Source organism: Lipotes vexillifer, unplaced genomic scaffold (assembly GCF_000442215.2).
Source record: "Lipotes vexillifer unplaced genomic scaffold, Lipotes_vexillifer_v1.1 scaffold1309, whole genome shotgun sequence".
Lineage (NCBI taxonomy): Eukaryota > Metazoa > Chordata > Mammalia > Artiodactyla > Lipotidae > Lipotes > Lipotes vexillifer.
In genome coordinates, this window is record NW_006777513.1 from 418268 (window position 1) to 428015 (window position 9748).

General features: G+C 44.3%; 1 protein-coding gene across 1 annotated transcript in view; it reads right to left on the bottom strand.

Annotated features, from left to right (window-relative positions):
- The window catches only part of HNRNPF (heterogeneous nuclear ribonucleoprotein F), a 19036-nt gene that overhangs the window by 3294 nt on the left and 5994 nt on the right, over nt 1-9748 (bottom strand). Inside the window, exon 2 of the mRNA XM_007451160.1 lies at nt 2773-2832. The gene's annotated coding sequence lies outside the window, so the exon portion shown is untranslated. The remainder of the gene's footprint in view (nt 1-2772; nt 2833-9748) is intronic.

Genomic DNA, 9748 nt, shown 5'->3' on the forward strand with positions numbered 1-9748 from the left:
CAAAAAAAAAAAAAAAAAAAAAGGAAAAAATCTTAAAAAGAACACATCATGTTGATCAATGTAACACACATACTTTGCTGTGTTTCACTGAGGGACTACAAAAGGAATGAACTCCTCAATGTACAAGAGGCGTGACAGGTGCCCTTCCTGACAGGGAAGTGCAAGTGGCATCTGACACCCAAGAGTCAGAACTGAAAAAGAGTAAAGTTCAAATCCATGTAAAGGGCGGTATTGTGAAGGGTAGGAGTTGAGTCATCAGGAAGCAATATACACATAACAGAGAGACAATAAAAATACAGATAGGACCCAACTACATTCTTAGTGATCAATGCTCAAAATGGGTGCTCGTACAAGGAAATTGTTTCATGAAATTGTCATTTCACATCAAGTGTAACAGATGTAGCTGTTAAGGTAAGAGCCACCTTTTCAAGAAATCTGGACACGGTCATTATGTAGAAAAATATAAAGCAGAATCCTACCTCAGATGAATCCCAAAACTATCCCAGATGGAATAAGGTATTTACACTATTAGAGCAAAACAGGCAGATTTCTAAAAACCCCACAATTTAAACAAATTAGAAAGCATGAATGGTTAAGAAAAAGAAAAGCAAAATGCTAATAGAGACACAGTGAAGCAAATTAGAACAAGATTTAGAAATTTATAAACAAGGAGTTGCTCCTTCTCATAGCTGAGCTTGTTATCTGTGGCTCTGCTTCGTCAACTCCACCTGCCCCAAGAAATCCCCATCTTCACAAACGCTTCACAGAACACTATTTTCCTTATCAATTAAGATTATCTCATTTCTAACCAACCCTGTAATATACACCTTCCCTGATACCAAGTTTGTCTCCAGCTACTTGTTGATTTGCTTTCCCTTTCAGTAAAATCTCATCCTCAAAAGGCCTCTACCCACCCCCGCCATAAAAAGAAGGGTATGATCTCACTCTGCCAAGGACCTCCTCGGCAAGAAAGGAACATTTTTTTTACCTCCATCTTTTCAGTTCCCACAGCAGGATTTAACCATTCTCTCTGGAAATCCTTTCTCCCCATGGCTCTTGGTTTTCCTGTTAATTCCTTAGGCACTCTGCCTCTGAGCCCTTCCTCAAGGCTCAACTGTATGCAATCACTGGCCCTTCTTTCTTTTATGCCCCCCCCACCCCTGCTTGGTAGGCAGCCTCACCTGATCCTTATATGTCCAGGGCCAATTCTGGGCTCCGGAACCCAAGTTCCCAGCTTCAGGCTCCCTGAGGCCAAGACTGGTATACACAAACTCTACTCCATAGTACCACCTATGTACCACAAATGAACACAGCCTTTTTTCTGTAACTCTTCTATAGCAGCACCCTGGTCAGCCTTACCTGTCATCCAGAAGCTCTAGAATGAAACTAAAGTAATCCTTGAACAACTCCCAAGCCCTTAAACCCAATGAGCTCATCGTTTCTTTGGGGGTCATCCCATTCTCCACCCTAATTCTATTCCTAACCCATACCTAAATTCTATTCAGTAACTCCTGACTCCAACAAGCAATAAAGGTTTCTCACATCTCTTCTCAGTCCCTAGCACACTGCTTGGCATTATGATTTGAATTATCAAATCATCACCTTCTTTGCGCACTTCCCTCATATCCCTTTCTACTTCCTCTTTCTTTCTAATCCCAGTACCAATAGCCCTATCCAGGACACATTCACATCTGATCCTTAAAACTTTTTTAAGGATCAACCTAATTACTGCAACCTTATCTGTAGCTCTTTTAAAGTGACTTTATGTCACTCTCCTGTTCTAAGACCTCAGTGGCTTCCCACTGCCTGGAACACAAACCATAGGGCTAAGGGGGCGCTCAGGCCTTGCAGCTCTGACCTGCAACACACGCTCACATCACTTGCATTAAAAAAATATACATCCTCTTATTCCTATATTTCTCTGTGCCTGGAGTGTGCCAGGCTCTCTGCTGCTTTGGGTGTGACACATGTGGTAATTATCTCTCCAAATATACTCCACCCAACCTTCTGTCTAGCTAAATCCCACTAATCCTTAAGGTCTCAACTCAAATATACCACCTTTCCCATAAAATCTTCCCCTTCCACAAATTAAGTCTTACAGTTCTATGATCCCACAGCATTCTAGAGAAACAAATTCATGATTTGCTTAAAACCCTTCAAAAATGCAAGAGAGCCTAGCAAGGACAGACTGATCTGTTCCGTAGGTCACTGTGGTCCCACCCCCAGCATGGCAGGCCCAAGATTAACAAAAGATTAACTGATGGCCAGGTGGGGTGAACACCACCCTCTAGAATATGGCAGCCTGGTTAGGTTAAAAAAGACAAACAGGGGGAAAAAATAAAAAAAGACAAGCAGGAAACATAAAAGAACACAGACATTTCATGTAAGGACTACTTAAAACGCCCAATATAAAACAATTATTAATGTTTTTTGTTTCAGAAAATAATGTTTCAAAAATAAAGTGACTTCTCCTCTGAAGGCAATGTGAGGAGAGCACTCTTCCAAAACACGTATCTATATTTCTAATGTACGTAAAGCAATATCCTCATCTTTGCCCTCAGAATCCTCTACATTTGGACTTACAGTACTTAGAACATTAACAGTACTTAGAACATTAACTAACACTTGAGAAAGTTAAGAAAGCTGGAGTTCTGCTCAACATTAGATTTACAGCTAGTGAAAAAAGAAATTTACTTCACACTCAAGAAAGTTTTGTGTCAATAAAATAAATCAATTATAAACTGAGAAATTACTTTTCTTAAAATAGCTCACCTTAAAGAACAGCGGGGGATGCCCACAGTCGAAGACACTCCAGGCAGGTAACGAACTGTCCTAAAAAAGAGCGATAAGGCTGTCTTGCCGCAGTGCCCCAGCACTCCCAGAGTGAGCAGAGCCAGCGGTTCCCCGGCTGCGCTGGGCTGGGCTCCGGGCTCCCTTCCTCCGGAAAAGCCAAAGCCCGGGCTGTGGAAGGCCGTTTACAAAACCGCGGGGCTGCCTTCAAGAAAGTGCACGCCCGCCAGCCCCCACAGCTTTGAAACGCTTTACCTCTTTCCTAGGGTAACGCCGAGAGTACCAGCCTGGAACCCTCCCACTTGCCCTGAGAGATGTACTCAAAACGCGAGTTCTATACACGAATACCTGAGCGCGCTAAAGCAATTTAAATATCGAGGGCGGGAGGGGCACTATCTGGATGGAGCGGGGACAATGTCAGCGCGGTTCCGGGAAGCCGCGGGCGGGCGAGGGGCGAGGAGCTGCGGCGCCGACTCGCACGGGAGGCCAGAGGCGTGGCCAGATTTTCACAGGGATGGGCTCCAGAGAAAGCTGGTTTGCTAGAGACTGTTCCAACAGTATTTACAATTTACAAGCATCCCTGGAGGACTGGCTGGAGATACTCAAGACTTTCTTTCCCGGTTTTATGTGATAGCTTCACTTCTTGAGACCTAATGTACTCGATCTAACATTAATCTTTTAACTGAGGAAGAGTGAGGGGAGGAAATGTTTAAATATGCTTTTCAATAGGAAAAACATCAGTACCATCAACCACAGCCACAGGACAAAGCTGTCCCCAAAATAGTTATATCCAGCGAATTAGAGAATTAAAGCACATCTTTAGTTTTAGAAACGTAGAACTGAGAAAGTCAAGTTAATTTCTGAGCCTGTTGTCTTAGAGGTAATATCTGCCTTGCCTTATAACGTCCTGTAATTATTACACGAGATACTATTTTTGGGGTAAGACCTATATAAATGTAAAGTATTACAATTTAAGTAACAGTTTCAAATTCTCTAGAAGAGGGTTTTTAAGAGGCTTCATCAACCGTCCCTCTCCTCTGCCCCCAGAAAAGAGTGAAATCTAAAGGGTAGAACCCAGTCATCCTAACGGGCCGAACCCCTTCTGCCTAGGTTTATCCCTGCTCCTGGCTCATTCCAGTGTGGTCCGCACACCAACGGCTGAGGCGCCTCCTCGGGCACGCACACTCGGGGGCGGCCAGAAGCAAGGAAGCCGATTCTCACGAGACTGAACCACGGCGCACACACAGTTAAAGCGCTGCGGGGGAACACTGGTCACCCACCCTCCTCCCCGGCAGCACCCTGCAATCGCTGCTGGCGGCGGCGGCGGCTAACAAAATACTGCTCTCGGGTGCTGCAACTGGAGACCGACAGAACTGAACGTACCAAACGGGGGGGGACAACCAAGGATCTTGCGCGCGCGCCACACACCCCCACACACACCCGCAACTGGACTATGACGTAAGTGCGCACATGGACCACCCGAGGATCTTGTTAAAATTCAGATCCTAAAACAATAGAACTGGGCCGGGGTCGAGACTCAGCATTTCTAACAGGCTCCCAGGACTCCTGGAACGGTCTCCAGAACGTGCTCTTCCTCACTCTAATATACAGGTTAGGCAGGATTTAGTTCGGATCCAGGTGGACCAATCAAGATAAACAGGGTGCGCCTGAACACACGGTTGATTAGATTTCTCTAGGGAGCACACAGGGCGCTTTAAACTGCACCCGCACCGTCTCTCTTCAGAGACGCGAACTCGGCGGGTCCCCGGCTTCACCCCCTTTATTTGTGTTCCAGTGAGGCCTGAAGAGCATTTCGTCCTCATTTGTAAATGAATTTTAACCTACAGCTGGCAGCACTCAGACTGTTCTGGCTATCTTAAATCACTCAGAAAGTTCTACCTCTTAAACCATAGTCCGCGTGAGACCCGGCCTCAGGATTACGCGGTTGACTCTTTGGCCCTAAGACTTACCGCTGAAAGGAGCAGGACCGATTTCTATCTTCATGAAGCACGCGCGGTTCACAGCCAAAGGACCCCCAATTCCACCCGACGCTTAAAAACGCAGAGGATTCCGGGGAAAGGCCAGGTGCATCTCCTTTTGTTATTAACCTGAAACTGAAACTCAACTGGCTGTGGGGAAACGCTTCAAACGAGGCTTGAAAGTGCGCTCTCAAAATCGCGGGCCGGCAGGGGCGCGTCTGAGCGATTTCGGCGGGAAGCGCGGTATGGGTCCCGTACACCAGGCTCCTGGCGGAGGCACCGGGACAAGGTGAAGGGGTTCGCTCGGCCTCCACCGGGCGGTCCGACAGTCTCGGGTCGGCCAAGCCCTACAGGAACGCGCGACAACAGGGCGCCCCATCCCCGGGCCTGGGCGGGGTCAGCGGGAGCTTCCGGGGCGGGGCGAGCTACGGGTGGGGGGAGGGAAGAGGCTTCCCGGGCTGCGCGAGTTGGGGGGAGGGGAAGGAGGTCACGAGGCTAAGGCTCCCCGAGCCCGGAGGTGGAGGGCAGCTCCCGGGGCAGGGGGACTCACTGGAGCAGGAAGAGGTTTCAGACCGGGGAGGGAGGCGGGAAGTGTTGGCGGCGAGGTGGGGAAGAGTTCTCCGGCCGGGCTTCCTGGAACCGCGGTGGGGCGGAGGGGGGAAGGGGGAGGCGGAGCTCCCGAGTCAGAGGGGCTTCTAGGGGCGGCGAAGAAGAGTTCGCGGGACCCGAGGTCGGCGGTCGCCTCCCCGGGCTGGGGGCGGAGCTCCCGGGTCGGGTCGGGTCGGGTCGGGGGGACTTCCTGAAAGATTTCTTTTTCTTTTCTACTTTTTCTGGATGATTATAATGAATATACCTAATTCTTGCTGTGGTTTCCTTCAAATGTGTCCATTTATAAGCATGACCTTGGACACTTGTTCAAGGTAAAGATTAGAGGCCCTTACCTCCTTTGGAGATTCATCTGGAGGAATCATCATCCCAGGTGTCCGGAAGGCCGGCGCGCGGGGCTGCGTCCCGGAGGCAGAGGCCGCGTGACTGGGAGGGCGGCGAGCCGGACGTGGGTCACGGGGTGTAAAGGAGGAAGTGCCACCGACGGGCCCGCCAAAGATGTCACCAATGGAAACGCGTCCTGCAGGTGCGGCCCGCGCGGTCGGCCAAGGCAGGAAGTGGGAGGAGGAGGGAAGGAAAGCAACGAGGAAGACCGTTCTGAGTGAGCTCTCAGGAGAGGTGCCAGGGTGGAGAAAAGTCCAGAGTACGGGCGGAGGGGAGGGGTGACCGGCACCAAGCATGTGGAAGGAGAAACCATACAATTTAAATTTAAATTAAAAAAAAATCATCTCTGAAGGCAAGAAAGGATTCAGAATGGAAACTAATGAACAAAAGGTAGAACGTCTTTGTGTATACAGTACCTTGTTTTGTAGATTTGAGCCTAGTCATGTAAATATTTTTGCACAATTAAAAAAAGATTAATTTTAAAACACGCAATTTTTAAACTTCATAACCTAACAAGCAGTTACATTTTATTAACTTTTGACTCCTAATTCAAATGAACTGGAAAACAGTTATAAGACAATTGCAGTAATCTTAGCAGTGACTTGACTTTACATTAAGAAATGATAAAATTTTAGTTGTAGCTATGCTGCTGCGACTTTTTTTTTTTAAGTCATTAGATATACATCTGATGCCTAGAATCTGTTTCTAAATAATCTGCAGCGAGTCGGAGTCCGGATGAAACAACATGGGCCATGATTTAGTAATTACTGAAGCTGGGGGATGGGTACATGGAGTTTCATACTTTTGTCTCTACTTTTGTGTATGTTTAATACTTTTAGTAATAAAATTAAGAGGAAAAAGTCAATCTATTTACTAGAAATAACGAACTACAGAATTTACAGGGAAAAGGAATGGTTCTAGGTGAGAATATAATGCAGCCTACAAAGCCAGACTGTGGGTACTCGACAAGGACAATAGCCAGGCATTCAACAAAATATCTCCAAGGGAGCACTTATTGAATAAAAGAAATTTAAGAGAATTATCAGGGATTCATAATGCATGGGGCATATTTGGATCCTGATTCAAACAAGTTGGTCAACATTTATGAGACAATTTAGGAGATACCTGAACACTGATTTTACTTATGTCAGATATGATAGAATTGCAGTTATGCTTAAAAAATAAAGGAATTAATTTTTAGAGATATTTTAAATACTTGTTTGTAGGTGAAATGGTGTGATGGCTGGGATCTGCTTCAAAATTACCTAATTCAAAATCCAGCCATCCCACAGAAAGTGAGAAAGACACTAAAAACTCATACATTCAAAATAAATAAAACAATATTCTGAAGAAAAATTAAGCCACAAAATTGGCTTGTTTTTGGAAAGAGTATCTCTATGGAAATGAGTATCTTGACTGCTTCACGAGCACTTATTTCACTTCTTAAAATCCTCTTCAAAATACATTCTTGGTAATTTAAACGACTGGCATCTATTTTCTCACTTATTTTATTTGCATGTATTTGTTGCAGTTAAGTAGCGTTACATGTTCTTTCTTGGCTTAAATGGTTGGTGACACTGGCTAACTGGCTAGTCGAGTGTTAATAATTGATCAGTCATGATAGGGTTCCTGCCGGGTGAAGGAACAACATGTACAGAAGACACAGGGGAAAGTGTAATGCTGAGACAGAAAGCACCTCAAAACACCTGCAGCCAGCGGGGAGATCCACGAAAGGGGGAAGCAGAGTAAGATCCTCCAAAGCCCTGAAGGCCTGATTCGGTATTTTGGACTTTATTTACTCTAAGGGAAGATACTTAACTATTTCAAAATGGAATGTAGTATATACAGTTTTGCTTTTCAACAGTCTAGCTGCTCTCTGGAAAATGAATGATGGGAACAGATGCATGGAGACGGGATGGGAAGAAGTGAGAGAAGTTTAGGAAGAACTGATGGTACGTACCCTGCAACAAAAACATTGTGGTGGAAACTGAAGCATGTGAAAGGATTTGAGTGATGTGCAGTAGATAAAATTTACCCAATTTCAAGTCATTCATTAACCCAGAAATACTGTGCACTTACAAGATGCAGGTACTGTGCTAAGTCCACAGAACAGTGGACTAGGAAATCAATAAAGAAACAAACAAACGTATGACAAATTCTGAAAACTCAAATTAAGAAAACAGGGATTACCTCACATTGGGGTTCTGAGGAAGTGACATTTAAACAGATCAGAAGCATGAACAGGGGTGGAAATGTTAAACTTTCTCCCCCTGGTAAAAAGCTAAGGTTTAAAAAGTAGAAATTAGAAGACCATATTATTCTATTTTTCCTTTGTATATTACCTACTTATTTCACCCAGATACTTGTTCAAATTATTTACGTCTTTAAAATGCAGAGCCGCTTGTCAGGATATGTTTTGGTGTTGGTTGCTTTGTAAAAATATTTTTATTTTGTGGTGAATCCTTTTAATCTTTATATTCAGTTCTTACTAAATTCAAAAAAGAGAATTTTAGATATCGTTTCTGCTGCTCTTTTTTCCACTTGAGGAGTACACATGGGGTCTGGGGAAGAAGCAATTCCCAGTCATGGGACAGTATATGAGCAGAGCCCAGATTCCTACTTGTTATGGATGTTTTCCTGTTCTATTGGAAACTACATTAGAAACCTCAAGTCTCTTCCAACCCAGCAATTTTATAAAGTCCCAATTCAGTGGTTCTTAACCATTTTTTTGCTGTCAGGGACTCCACCTGAGAATATGATGTAGGTCTGGATCAACTTTTTAAAGAAGTATACCCCCCCACACACAACTGTACCTAAATTTTCAAGCAGCTCATGCCTCTCAAGTGTGAGAACTCTGACCTAATTTGTACAACATACCAAGTTCAACACATAAAACTACCTAAAGGCTATTAAAGAAAAGAGAAGCTTTAAGATACAAAGTACTATATATAAAATAAACAAACAAGGTCCTACTGTATAGCACAGGGAACTATATTCAATATCCTGTAATAAACCATAAATGGAAAGGAATATGAAAAATATATATATGCATAAATGAATCACTTTGCTGTACACCAGAAACACAACATTGTAAATCAACTTCAATTAAAAAAAAAGAGAAGCTATAGGTGGGGTGATTAAAATAAATGACATTTTAAATGTTCGTTACTATTACTACATTTTTATCCATCAAAGAAAATATATCAATTTGTAAGCAACAGGGAAACTGTTTTCCATTATCTTTTAGCTATTAGGCTCTTTAGCTTACTGTAGCTAAGTCTGGGGTAATACTACACTATTTTCCTCAGTGTTCATTTCTCAAAAGGTGTGTTAAAAAGCAAAAATAGTGTAATGTTAGGTAAATTATGTCTATAATGCTTGTACTGAAATTAACACAAGGGACAAATTATTAGCCACCATAGAACAAGCAATCATTGCTCTGTATTAATGATCGCATTAGTGACTCAAGAATCAAGATCTAAAGTTACAACAGAAAAAAAAGTATCAGGTGGGGTGTTCATAAAAAGAAACCTCCAGGGACTTCCCTGGTGGTTCAGTGGGTAGGACTCTGCGCATCCAAGTGCAGGGGGCCGGGATTCGATCCCTGGTCGGGGAACTAGATCCCACGTGCATGCAGCAACTAAGTCTGCATGCCGCAACTAAAAATCCTGCATGCTGCAACTAAGGCCCGGTGCAGCCAAAATAAAATAATTAATTTTTAAGAAAAAAAAAGAAAAAGAAACCTCCAGTGTTAAAGATAAAAATCTGTTCTCCCCAACTGAGGGAAATATTTCGTCATCTGTATTAATGAATGCCCACAGCCCCTTCAGGAGGCCTAGAGCTTCCTCTTGGGTCTTAGTGGAGAGCTGACATCTTGTCAGGTCCCCTGCAGCTGCCATAGGAGTGGAGGCAGCTGTAGCTCCTTGTGCTCCATGTTTGCTGCTCAGGGGACCGTAGCACACTGCCCCGGGGAGGTGGGGGGGGGGGGG